The 14528-nt window shown below is 44.9% G+C and overlaps 1 protein-coding gene across 1 annotated transcript in view; it reads left to right on the top strand.

Moving 5' to 3' along the window:
• LOC135541466 (plexin-B1-like) overlaps nt 1-14528 on the top strand; it is a 180032-nt gene that overhangs the window by 91766 nt on the left and 73738 nt on the right. The gene's annotated exons all lie outside the window — the stretch shown is intronic.

Below are 14528 nucleotides of genomic sequence, written 5' to 3' on the forward strand. Positions count from 1 at the left end.
GTTGCAAGATTGAATCCCCCGAGCTGACAAGGTGAAAATCTGTCCTTTCTGCCCATGAACAAGGCAGTTAGCCCACTGTTCCTAGGCCATCATTGAAAATAAGAATGTGTTCTTAACTGACTTGCCTAGTTAAATAAAGGTATAAAAAACATTTTTTTTTAAATCGGCAAATCGGTGCCCAAAAATATTCCCGATTTCCGATTGTTATGAAAACTTGAAATCAGCCCTAATTAATCGGGAATTCCGATTTAATCGGTCGAACTCTAGTAGAAACCTTTCCCCCCTTACCCTTGTCCGGCACTGGTAGTGTTGTATAGCACACTGTATTACTTCCACAGCTAATATAAGGACAGGACATGAGACTGGAGTAGAAATTAAGGTGGCCATTGTTTAATGCATTTCACAGGAAGAACATTCCAAGCATTTCAACGTAATTAAGCAAGGGAGGTTAAAGGTGCCCTAAAGGGACAATACTAGAATATCAATACACAACATATTCCTACTCCTTTACTTTTGATGACTCATAAGGAAAAAGTAAATATTCACTGTTTTGCATATTTTCCTTTTAACGTAACAGTTCTGTTAATGTAAATATATGAACTTTTCAGAATAACCTTTTCTAAACTAGGGAAAGAGAGTAAACTGTCCCAGTTCCCAAACTTAACCCTGGGGTGTATTCTGCCCCAATGTTGGAGGTTAGTCTGAACTAAATAGTCAACCTGTCAGGGGGTCGTCTTTCTCTTGCAGGGTAATGACGACATACAGGTGAGTCTACAGTCACATGGTCTCTGAGTCTGAGTGGTGCTGGTGTACCCCAGACTGGGGTGCAACAGTACCCTGAATAGCCACTCTCGCTGGTTCAGGTGAGTCTGGAGCACTTTCCACATTTGTAGGTTGTTCAGGTGATGGCTCATAGTCATGGTAGGTCTCTAGTTGCTGATCTTGGTTTGTCTGAGGTTGTTTCCTGGCAACACTTGATCCATGTGTCTCCTCCAGATGATGTTTTCCGGTGAGTGAACTGTGTAGGACACAGGACCCGTTTGTGCGACCACTGTTGCTGGTATCCATTTTGGACCTTTGCAGTAGTTCCAATCAAGAACTCTCTCTCCAGCTTGGAAGCTTCTGTCTCTTGCTTTGCTCCGTCTCTCCACCTGTGTTCTCTGTTGTCTGTACAACCCGGTCAGTCTTTGGAGTTGCGTTGGCAAGCTGAAGCGACTGAAGATTGACTGGAGCTCTTCGATGGTTCTCTCCACTGAGGAGCTCTTCATCACTGTGACCTCAGGCCATTTGGTGAGTGCGCCAACAACGACTAAGAACATACGATCCTCCAGTGGGCCTGCATAGTCTGTGGACTCACTACCAAAGCTCCTCTGGGAAGTCCCATGGGTGTAGTGGCGCTAGCTGAGGCATATTCCTAATATTTTGACATGCAGAACATGACTTGACCTCGTCTTCGATAGCTGCATCCAGACCTGGCCACCAAAAGTAGCTGCGTGCAATCTCCTTCATTTGCACCATGCCACAATGCCCTGAATGGAGTTCTTCAAGCACCTGCCTTCTCAGTGGCGGCGGTATGATGACTCTAACCCCATAGCAAGCATCCAAACTGAACTGTGAGCTCGTTTCTCCTCACTCATTAAGGTTGTAGGCTGTCCGACATCTCTCCTTCTTTTCCACGAGTGACAACGACCACGACCTCAGACATCACTGGATCAGTATAGGTGAACTTTTTCAATTGGACAGATGTAACTGGGGCGTTCGTCACTTCCTTGAAGTAGAATATTTCAGCCTGGGAGTGCTCAGTGTGTGCGACAGGTAAGGAAAGCCTTGAGAGGCCATCTGCATTGTAGTGCTGCTCAGACCTTCTGTACTTGATATCGTACTGGTTTAGCAGATAACAATAATGCCCATCGCTGCATGCGGCTGACTGCCGGTGTGGGGACCAAAGATGGAGGTGAGGGGTCTATGGTCCGTCGGCAGTGTGAATCGTTGGCCAAACAGAAACTGATTAAATTTCTTAACTCCAAACACAATGTTGAGTGCTTCACGCTCTATCTGTGTGTAATTGCTCTCGGCTTTACTTAAGGGCTGTGATGCGAAAGCAATTGACCTTTCTTCACCTGATGGCATGATGTGTGAGACAACTGCACCAACGCCATAAGATGATGCATGACATGCCAACTGTAATGGAAAGTTGGGGTTGAAGTGGGTTAGGGCCTCTGACTGAGCTAAGGTTGTTTTCACTTTCTTGTAGGTCTCCTCACACCTGTCTGTTCACTTCCACTGTTTGGTTTTGTTCAAAAGTTCATGCAGTGGCTTTAACATGTTAGTTAGTTTTGGCACAAACTTGCGTAGTATGTCAGTAGTCCTAAGACTACTCGCGTTCTGTGGGGATGGAGCTTCCGACAAGGCCTTCACCTTCGATGGTGCCTTGTGGAGCCCCGAACTGTCAATGACGTGGCCCAGGCGCTCAACAGAAGGCCGGAAAAACTTGCATTTGTCCTTACGGACCTTCAGACTACTCCTCCAATCTCTGTAGTGTTCAGGTTTCTCAGGTGCTCCTGCTCCTCTGTGCCGGTGATGAGTAGATCATTGAGGTAACATTGGACCCCAGTGAGCCCACTCAGTATCTGGTCCATAGCTCTCTTAAACAAGGCCCGGAGCTGAGGTGATTCCAAAGGAAGCCTCCAGTACCTGTACAGTCCTTTGTGAGTCACTTTGGTCAACAGTTCTTGTGACTCTTGGTCCACATGCATCTGTAGATAGACTTGTCAGGCCTATCTTACTGAATTTTTGTTCTCCAGCTAAACCAGAAAAGAGGTCGTCAATGAGGGGTAGTGGATATTTTTCAGCAGTCAAGACTGGGTTAATGGTGACGTTGGATCACACAGACTCTGGTGATTTCATTTTTTTTATGACTGGAACAACGGGTGTAGCCCATTCACTAACATTCACTGGATCCAATGCTCCACTCTCGACTAGTATGTTTAGCTCAATTTCAACTTTTGGTTTTATGGTGTATGGGACAGGTCTGGCTTTGAAGCATTTTGGCTTGCTGTCTGGTTTCATGGTCAGTTTAACTGTTATGTCCTTCATACTGCCAAGTTCTCCTTTGAACACATCCGCGTGTTTCCTCAATATCCCTTGTAGGTTTGTGTCCTTTTTTGCAACCATGTGAATTTCCTGCCAGTTTAGTTTGATCTTTTCCAGCCATGTGCATCCTAGCAATGCTGGATGGTTGCCTTTCACAATGTAGAGTGGTAGCTTTACCTTCTGTTTGTTGAGCTCCACTGTAACAATCACGCTTCCTCTCACTGGAACAATCTCACCGGTGTATGTTTTCAGCATCATCTTTGTGGGCTGTAGTGTGAGGTGATGTAGTTTCTCCTTGTATACAGCCTCAGACAGCAAAGATATGGCTGCTCCAGTGTCCACTTGAATCCGTACTGCGTTTCCATCCAGTAGCGGTGTCACCCAGTATCCATTGTCTGAAATGGACAAAACATGCAAAGATTCTTCCCCTTCGGACAGGGTATCACTTTGTTCATCCTCTGTGTGCTCCATTTTATGCACTTACTTTTTGTACTTCCTGAAGTCGCTTTTCCTTTGTTCAGTACTTTTGTTTGATTGTGTCTTTTTGTTTTTACATGCATGTTCCATGTGACCCATTTTTCTACAACTTCTGCAGTCTAAGTCTTTGCACCAACACTCCTCTGCTTGTTGACCTGGTTTCCCACAGCGATAGAATGGCTTGCCACTTCCTGCCTTGTTTTTTAACTCCGTAGACAACTTATGCACTTGGGTCGATGCACTTAGCTGTTGTGCGTCTTTATTTGCCATTTCCATTGACGTACTCACTTCTATTGCTCTTGGCAATGTTAAGTTACCCTCAGTCAAAAGGCGTTTCTGAAATGTTTAGCTGCGCATGCCACACACTAACCTACCATGTATAGTGTCACTCATTGATCGTCCAAATTCACAGTGTTCAGATAACTGTTTCAATACAGCCACAAACTGTGGGATTGATTCCCCCTCTTGATTTCTCTTATGAATCTCTATGCAATTATCAGTAGTTTGGGAGAATGTCCCTTTAACCTCTAGCGACGAGCAATCCCGTATCCGGGAGCGTAATCATAGCCTCAAGGTCATTAGCATAACGCAACGTTAACTATTCATGAAAATCACAAATGAAATAAATATATTGGCTCACAAGCTTAGCCTTTTGTTAACAACACTGTCATCTCAGATTTTCAAAATATGCTTTTCAACCATCGCTACACAAGCATTTGTGTAAGAGTATTGATAGCTAGCATAGCATTAAGCCTACCATTCAGCAGGCAACATTTTCACAAAAACAAGAAAAGCATTCAAATAAAATCATCTGGCTCCAGGTCGTCTACAAGGTCATGCTAGGTAAAGCTCCGCCTTATCTCAGTTCACTGGTCACGATGGCAACACCCATCCGTAGCACGCGCTCCAGCAGGTGTATATCACTGATCATCCCTAAAGCCAACACCTCAACACCCCTTTCGTTCCAGTACTCTGCTGCCTGTGACTGGAACGTTTTGAAAATCGCTGAAGTTGGAGACCTTTATCTCCCTCACCAACTTCAAATATCAGCTATCTGAGCAGCTAACCAAATTCTGCAGCTGTACATAATCTATTGGTAAACAGCCCACCCATTTTCACCTACCTCATCCCCACAGTTTTTATTTATTTACTTTTCTGCTCTTTTGCACACCAATATCTCTACCTGTACACGATCATTTATCAATCCAGTGTTAATCTGCAATATTGTAATTATCCGCCTACCTCCTCATGCCTTTTGCACACATTGTAAATAGTCTATATTTTTTCTACTGTGTTATTGACTTGTTAATTGTTTACTCCATGTGTAACTCTGTGTTGTCTGCTCACACTGCTATGCTTTATCTTGGCCAGGTCGCAGTTGTAAATGAGAACTTGTTCTCAACTAGCCTACCTGGTTAAATAAAGGTGAAATAAAAAAATAAAATAAAAAATTTACCTTTGAAGAACGTCGGATGATTTCAATGAGGAGACTCTGTTAGATAGCAAATGTTCAGTTTTTCCAAAAAGATTATTTGTCTAGGAGAAATCGCTCCGTTTTTTTCATCACGTTTGGCTAAGAAAACCCCCCCGAAAATTCAGTCATTACAACGCCGAACATTTTTCCAAATTAACTCCATAATATTGACAGAAACATGGCAAACGTTGTTTTGAATCAATCCTCAAGGTGTTTTTCACATATCTATTCGATGATAAATCATTTGTGGCAGTTGCCTTTCTCTTCTGAACCAAATGGAAAAATGCACACAGCTGGAGATTGCACAATAATTTCGACGGAGGACACCAAGCGGACACCTGGTAAATGTAGTCTCTTATGGTCAATCTTCCAATGATATGCCTACAAATACGTCACAATGCTGCAGACACCTTGGAGAAACAACAGAAAGTGTAGGCTCATTCCTGGCGCATTCACAGCCATATAAGGAGACATTGGATGGAACACAGCGCATTCAAAATCTGGGGCTCTTCCTGTATGAAATTTCTTCTTGGTTTCGCCTGTAGCGTTAGTTCTGTGGCACTCACAGACAATATCTTTGCAGTTTTGGAAACGTCAGAGTGTTTTCTTTCCAAAGCTGTCAATTATATGCATAGTCGAGCATCTTTTCGTGACGAAATATCTTGTTTAAAACAGGAACATTTTTTTATCCAAAAATTAAAAGAGCGTCCCCTATAGCGAAGAAGTTAAGGTAGCCACAATTTCATCATATGATTTATCACCAGGTTTTTCAGGTGTTACGATGCTGCGCAGTAGATTGCATGTTTTTCGTCCCATAGCAGTCAAAAATGTTGGCACAACAATTTCTGCTTTAAACATTCATCAAATGTTCCTATATTTCCATCCAATGCAGACATTTTCAGTTTATTTTTCTTTCTCACACTTTTCAGACGGTCCCTTACTCCCAGACCCTTTTTCTTATTATTTTAACTCACAATGACTTCACTTTATCCCGCAGCAAAACTCTTCCTATCCCTCAAGGCTCTCGGTGCTGTGACATCAAAAGCTAGCTAGCATCACTTGACTGACTAGCTCCACGTTTTGTTTGCGTCTTTCTACAGCGAAAAAATGAATAAATAACTAATTTAATTCAGACTTTCTGCCGACGATAATGAGCACAAATGTAGTAATCATCAGCAGACTGGTAGTGTTGTATAGCAAACTGTATTACTTATACAACTAATATAAGGACAGGACATGAGACGGGAGTAGAAATTAACGTGGGCATTGTTTTATGCGTTTCACAGGAAGAACATTCCAAGCATTTCAACGTAGGTAAGCAAGGGGGGGGGGGTTACAGGTGCCCAAAGGGACAAAACTAGAATATCAATACACAGCAGATGGTGTCCATCCACAACCTGCAGGTAAGAACAAAAGATGGGTGACGTTGAATGTATTACTCCAGTAGTGGTATATCCACTCACCTAGCCTCTCACACAACTTCACTCAGAACTGGGTCCTATTCATTAAACAACACATGGAAGAAAACTGACACATGGATGGATTAATTAAAATAAAAAGGTTTTATTGCAAAAGGTTTTGCTACTGTGTTTCCTAATGAATACAACGACCCTAGTGTCTATAACAGGACCAGGCAGTAACTGCATGGGCAGCTCCACACTGGTGTCTATAACAGGACCAGGCGGTAACTGCATGGGCAGCTCCATACTGGTGTCTATAACAGGAACAGGCGGTAACTGCATGGGCAGCTCCATACTGGTGTCTATAACAGGACCAGGCGGTAACTGCATGGGCAGCTCCACACTGGTGTCTATAACAGGAACAGGCGGTAACTGCATGGGCAGCTCCATACTGGTGTCTATAACAGGACCAGGCGGTAACTGCATGGGCAGCTCCATACTGGTGTCTATAACAGGAACAGGCGGTAACTGCATGGGCAGCTCCATACTGGTGTCTATAACAGGAACAGGCGGTAACTGCATGTGCAGCTCCATACTGGTGTCTATAACAGGACCAGGCGGTAACTGCATGGGCAGCTCCATACTGGTGTCTATAACAGGAACAGGCGGTAACTGCATGGGCAGCTCCATACTGGTGTCTATAACAGGACCAGGCGGTAACTGCATGGGCAGCTCCATACTGGTGTCTATAACAGGACCAGGCGGTAACTGCATGGGCAGCTCCATACTGGTGTCTATAACAGGACCAGGCGGTAACTGCATGGGCAGCTCCATACTGGTGTCTATAACAGGACCAGGCGGTAACTGCATGGGCAGCTCCATACTGGTGTCTATAACAGGACCAGGCGGTAACTGCATGGGCAGCTCCATACTGGTGTCTATAACAGGAACAGGCGGTAACTGCATGGGCAGCTCCATACTGGTGTCTATAACAGGAACAGGCAGTAACTGCATGGGCAGCTCCATACTGGTGTCTATAACAGGACCAGGCGGTAACTGCATGGGCAGCTCCATACTGGTGTCTATAACAGGAACAGGCGGTAACTGCATGGGCAGCTCCATACTGGTGTCTATAACAGGAACAGGCGGTAACTGCATGGGCAGCTCCATACTGGTGTCTATAACAGGAACAGGCGGTAACTGCATGGGCAGCTCCATACTGGTGTCTATAACAGGACCAGGCGGTAACTGCATGGGCAGCTCCATACTGGTGTCTATAACAGGAACAGGCGGTAACTGCATGGGCAGCTCCATACTGGTGTCTATAACAGGACCAGGCGGTAACTGCATGGGCAGCTCCATACTGGTGTCTATAACAGGACCAGGCGGTAACTGCATGGGCAGCTCCATACTGGTGTCTATAACAGGACCAGGCGGTAACTGCATGGGCAGCTCCATACTGGTGTCTATAACAGGACCAGGCGGTAACTGCATGGGCAGCTCCATACTGGTGTCTATAACAGGAACAGGCCAATGACCACATTTACATGCTTACCAATATTCTGTTTTTGAGTTGACGCATTTAAACACCATATGCCTTTTACAATAACCTGAAAAAACGTGTATGCTGATACGCTGACCTGATACGCTGACCTGAGAAACCTGGATAAAAGCCTGGGATACGCTGACCTGAGAAACCTGTATAAAAGCCTGGGATACGCTGACCTGAGAAACCTGTATAAAAGCCTGGGATACGCTGACCTGAGAAACCTGGATAAAAGCCTGGGATACGCTGACCTGAGAAACCTGGATAAAAGCCTGGGATACGCTGACCTGAGAAACCTGTATAAAAGCCTGGGATACGCTGACCTGAGAAACCTGACCTGAGAAACATGGATAAAAGCCTGGGATACGCTGACCTGAGAAACCTGTGGATAAAAGCCTGGGATACGCTGACCTGAGAAACCTGGATAAAAGCCTGGGATACGCTGACCTGAGAAACCTGGATAAAAGCCTGGGATACGCTGACCTGAGAAACCTGGATAAAAGCCTGGGATACGCTGACCTGAGAAACCTGTATAAAAGCCTGGGATACGCTGACCTGAGAAACCTGTATAAAAGCCTGGGATACGCTGACCTGAGAAACCTGGATAAAAGCCTGGGATACGCTGACCTGAGAAACCTGTATAAAAGCCTGGGATACGCTGACCTGAGAAACCTGTATAAAAGCCTGGGATACGCTGACCTGAGAAACCTGGATAAAAGCCTGGGATACGCTGACCTGAGAAACCTGGATAAAAGCCTGGGATACGCTGACCTGAGAAACCTGGATAAAAGCCTGGGATACGCTGACCTGAGAAACCTGGATAAAAGCCTGGGATACGCTGACCTGAGAAACCTGGATAAAAGCCTGGGATACGCTGACCTGAGAAACCTGGATAAAAGCCTGGGATACGCTGACCTGAGAAACCTGGATAAAAGCCTGGGATACGCTGACCTGAGAAACCTGGATAAAAGCCTGGGATACGCTGACCTGAGAAACCTGGATAAAAGCCTGGGATACGCTGACCTGAGAAACCTGGATAAAAGCCTGGGATACGCTGACCTGAGAAACCTGGATAAAAGCCTGGGATACGCTGACCTGAGAAACCTGGATAAAAGCCTGGGATACGAAACCTGGATAAAAGCCTGACCTGAGAAACCTGGATAAAAGCCTGGGGATGAGAAACGCTGGGACCTGAGAAACCTGGATAAAAGCCTGGGATACGCTGACCTGAGAAACCTGGATAAAAGCCTGGGATACGCTGACCTGAGAAACCTGGATAAAAGCCTGGGATACGCTGACCTGAGAAACCTGGATAAAAGCCTGGGATACGCTGACCTGAGAAACCTGGATAAAAGCCTGGGATACGCTGACCTGAGAAACCTGGATAAAAGCCTGGGATACGCTGACCTGAGAAACCTGGATAAAAGCCTGGGATACGCTGACCTGAGAAACCTGGATAAAAGCCTGGGATACGCTGACCTGAGAAACCTGGATAAAAGCCTGGGATACGCTGACCTGAGATTAACATATCATGGATGTTGTGTGGTGTTTTCTTCAGATTGTCAAACAAATCACTTCAAAAAGTAGGTTACCTGCCCAGTGCCATCCACCATAATAATCTCTTCATATATTTTGCTGATACTGGACCGTATGCCAACTGGCTGCTTTCTCCCCTAATTTAGACGGCGTTCTGCTTAGAATTCCCCACTTTTGGGAGGCCATATAATAATTTTCGACATTTGGAAGGCCATTTGTTTGTCAACTATAGTTAAGATATATGCAGCTTCTCTTCTGTCATAACTTGTTGCCCCAGATGACTAAATAAAGAAGTGCTCAGCATGATGTTTTACATCGATGGAATGAATACATGAGTAATCTAGTTAACACCGGTGAAAGTTGTCTGTTTCGTTTAGGGATCGGGGAGAAAACCCAATAACTCCAAAACAGTGGAAAGATTGGTCCCGGTGTGAAATGTTTAGATGTCATAATTTTGACCGGTTTAAAGGAAATTAAAAGCTGAAAAAATGATGAAATAAGCGTATTATGGTCTTTGGTGCTTGTTTTGTGCGGTTGAAATACTGTCTGCTTGCATAAGTGTCATTTTGTCAAGAAATAAAATCAAATCAAAATCAAATTTTATTTGTCACATACACATGGTTAGCAGATGTTAATGCGAGTGTAGCGAAATGCTTGTGCTTCTAGTTCCAACAATGCAGTAATAACCAACAAGTAATCTAACTAACAATTCCTAATCTACTGTCTTATACACAGTGTAAGGGGATAAAGAATATGTACATAAGGATATATGAGTGAGTGATGGTACAGAGCAGCATAGGCAAGATACAGTAGATGGTATCGAGTACAGTATATACATGTGAGATGAGTATGTAAACAAAGTGGCATAGTTAAAGTGGCTAGTGATACGTGTATTACATAAGGATGTAGTCGATGATATAGAGTACAGTATATAGGTATGCATATGAGATGAATAATGTAGGGTAAGTAACATTATATAAGGTAGCATTGTTTAAAGTGGTTAGTGATATATTTACATCATTTCCCATCAATTCCCATTATTAAAGTGGCTGGAGTTGAGTCAGTGTCAGTGTGTTGGCAGCAGCCACTCAATGTTAGTGGTGGCTGTTTAACAGTCTGATGGCCTTGAGATAGAAGCTGTTTTTCAGTCTCTCGGTCCCAGCTTTGATGCACCTGTACTGACCTCGCCTTCTGGATGATAGCGGGGTGAACAGGCAGTGGCTCGGGTGGTAGATGTCCTTGATGATCTTTATGGCCTTCCTGTAACATCGGGTGGTGTAGGTGTCCTGGAGGGCAGGTAGTTTGCCCCGGTGATGCGTTGTGCAGACCTCACTACCCTCTGGAGAGCCTTACGGTTGAGGGCGGAGCAGTTGCCGTACCAGGCGGTGATACAGCCCGCCAGGATGCTCTCGATTGTGCCTCTGTAGAAGTTTGTGAGTGCTTTTGGTGACAAGCCGAATTTCTTCAGCCTCCTGAGGTTGAAGAGGTGCTGCTGCGCCTTCTTCACAATGCTGTCTGTGTGAGTGGACCAATTCAGTTTGTCTGTGATGTGTATGCCGAGGAACTTAAAACTTGCTACTCTCTCCACTACTGTTCCATCGATGTGGATAGGGGGGTGTTCCCTCTGCTGTTTCCTGAAGTCCACAATCAGAGAGATGCTGAAATAAAGAAATCATATTTCTCCTGTTCCAGAGTCAAAATGAACATTTTGTTATATAATTTTTATGCCAGAAATGCATAAATGCATAATTCAGAAGAAGTTAATATTATATTCTACATGTAAGAGGTTATAGGCCTACAGTCAGTGTCCATATTTCACTTATTGTTCCAGTTAACCCATATGAATTTAAATGTGGGATATTTTGTTTATTCAGGGTTACTCGTGAGTGGGATATCAAAGGTGCATGTAAACAGCTTATCCCAAATAAGACCTTAAGCGGGATATGAGCTACTGTCCAGAATACTGTGCACATGTAAACGTGGTCAGTGTCATCATAGGTTGTGTATATTATTAGTACAGTCTTAAGTGCCAGTGGCAGTCAACAGCAGTTCTGTTCACAAGACTGGACCCTCCAAGATTTCCTTATAGGCACGCTATAGACTCTCCTATGGTTCACATGTTATAGTGCCACCTACTGGTAGTTCACACAGGCTGTGTTCATTTGGTTGTTGTGGAGCTTCACACTGGTGAGGGTTGATGGAGTGTACTTGTAATATAGCTATGTATGTGGTAATATGACTGACAGTATGATAACTGGACCGTTTGCATAGTCTGTTTCTCTGTATCGCAGTCTCTCTGTCTCGCTCTAGTCTCTCTGTCTCGCTCTAGTCTCTCTCTCTCGCTCTAGTCTCTCTCGCTCTAGTCTCTCTCTCTCGTTCTAGTCTCTCGCTCTAGTCTCTCTCTCTCGCTCTAGTCTCTCTCTCGCTCAAGTCTCTTTCTCTCAAGTCTCGCAAGTCTCTTTCTCTCTAGTCTCTCTAGTCTCTCTCGCTCTCGCTTTGGTTTCGCTCTCGCTCTCGCTCTAGTCTCTCTGGTCTCTCTCGCTCTAGTCTCTCGTCTCTTTGGTCTCTCTCGCTCTAGTCTCTCTCTCTAGGCTCTTGTCTCCGGTCTCTCGTTCTAGTCTCTAATCTCTAGTCCTTAGTTTCTCGCTCTTGTTGCTCTAGTCTCTCTCGCTCTCTCTAGTCTCTCTAGTCTCTCGTGTCTCTTGTCCTTAGTCTCTCGCTCTAGTCTCTCGCTCTAGTCTCTCTCGCTCTAGTCTCTCTCGCTCTAGTCTCTCTCTCTCTAGTCTCTAGTCTCTCTAGTCTCTCGTGTCTCTAGTCCTTAGTCTCTCGCTCTAGTCTCTCTCGCTCTAGTCTCTCTCGCTCCAGTCTCTCTCGCTCCAGTCTCTCGCTCCAGTCTCTCTCGCTCCAGTCTCTCTCTCTCTCTCTCCAGCTCTCTCTCTCTCGTCTCTAGTCTCTCTCTCTCTCGCTCTAGTCTCTCTCTCTCTCGCTCTAGTCTCTCTGTCTCTCGCTCTAGTCTCTCTCTCTCTCTCGCTCTAGAATCTCACTCTAGAATCTCGCTCTAGTCTCTAGTCTCTTTCTCTCTAGTCTCTAGTCTCTTTCTCTCTAGTCTCTAGTCTCTTTCTCTCGCTCTAGTCTCTTTCGCTCTAGTCTCTCTCTAGTCGCTCTAGTCTCTATCTCTTGTCTCATCTCTCGCTCTAGTCTCTCTCTCTCGCTCTAGAATCTCGCTCTAGAATCTCTCTCTAGTCTCTTTCTCTCTAGTCTCTAGTCTCTTTCTCTCTAGTCTCTAGTCTCTTTCTCTCGCTCTAGTCTCTCTAGTCTCTATCTCTTGTCTCATCTCTCGCTCTAGTCTCTCTTTCTAGTCTCTCGCTCTAGTCTCTCGCTCTAGTCTCTCTCTCTCGCTCTAGAATCTCGCTCTAGAATCTCACTCTAGTCTCTAGTCTCTTTCTCTCTAGTCTCTATAGTCTCTTTCTCTCTAGTATCTAATCTCTTTCCTTCTAGTCTCTAGTCTCTTTCTCTCTAGTCTCTAGTCTCTTTCTCTCGCTCTAGTCTCACTCTAGTCTCTAGTCTCTTTCGCTCTAGTCTCTAGTCTCTTTCTCTCGCTCTAGTCTCTCTCTAGTCGCTCTAGTCTCTATCTCTTGTCTCATCTCTCGCTCTAGTCTCTATCTCTTGTCTCATCTCTCGCTCTAGTCTCTCTTTCTAGTCTCTCGCTCTAGTCTCTCTCTAGCTCGCTCTAGTCTCTCTCTAGTCTCTAGTCTCTTTCTCTCTAGTCTCTAGTCTTTCTCTCTAGCTCTAGTCTCTCTCGCTCTAGTCTCTCTCTCTCGCTCTAGTCTCTCTCGCTCTAGTCTCTCTCGCTCTAGTCTCTCTCGCTCTAGTCTCTCTCTCTAGTCTCATCTCTCTCGCTCTAGAATCTCGCTCTAGTCTCTTTCTCTCTAGTCTCATCTCTCTCGCTCTAGAATCTCGCTCTAGTCTCTTTCTCTCTAGTCTCTAGTCTCATCTCTCTCGCTCTAGAATCTCGCTCTAGTCTCTAGTCTCTTTCTCTCTAGTCTCTAGTCTCTCTCTCGCTCTAGTCTCGCTCTAGTCTCTCGCTCTAGTCTCGCTCTAGTCTCTCTCGCTCTAGTCTCTCGCTCTAGTCTCTCGCTCTAGTCTCTCTTTCTAGTCTCTCTCTCTCTTTCTGTCTCTCTCTCTCTGTCTGTCTCTCTCTCTGTCTCTCTCTGTCTCTCTCTCTCTCTCTCTTTGTCACTGTCTGGAATTACATGATGACAAAGCTCCACCCCTGTTTTAATGATTGCTTTGGTTCCTTCCTCCCCTATCTAACCAAGACTGTTCCATTATCACTGTTTAGGGGCATTTGAACTATCAAGGCCTTCATTTGTATTGGTCAGACCCTTAAGCAGTTAAATGCAGTCTCGGAGCACTGGGCCTTAGTGTCTAATGAAAGGGCTTGTGTCTGAAGTGGCACCCTATTCCATTCGCCCTCGTCAAAAGGAGTATAATATACAGAGAATAGGGTTCATTTCAGAGATGCATCTGTGTCTAATGACAGGCTGGGAGTCACTGTTTGTCTGTATTTGACGTCTCTGTCCTACTGTCAATGTCCCAACCCTGCTATTGTATTGTGGTAGAATGACTGTCTCCTCTGGACAACAATGGAACTATAGACTCACTCACACACTCTGTACACACATGCCAATGTACGTAAACACACACGTTCGCACATGGAGTGACTCATTCCCAAACGACACTCGCACATGCTGTACTTATACACCTGCTGTAAGTACACACACACACACACACACACATACACACAGGATGCCATTGACTTCTCCTGACGACCGTAGAACTGGAACTGATTCACCTCCACCATCTCTTCACATGCATGTTGGCTTGATCAACATGGACTCATCTCTCTGCTTATCAGGGTTCCACAACTGGCGGGCCCACGGCTGATTTCATTTCGTGTTCTCAGAGCAAATAAAAATAAAAAGCTTTTTAATATTTTTTT

This window comes from Oncorhynchus masou, chromosome 6 (genome assembly GCF_036934945.1).
Source record: "Oncorhynchus masou masou isolate Uvic2021 chromosome 6, UVic_Omas_1.1, whole genome shotgun sequence".
Taxonomy (NCBI): domain Eukaryota; kingdom Metazoa; phylum Chordata; class Actinopteri; order Salmoniformes; family Salmonidae; genus Oncorhynchus; species Oncorhynchus masou.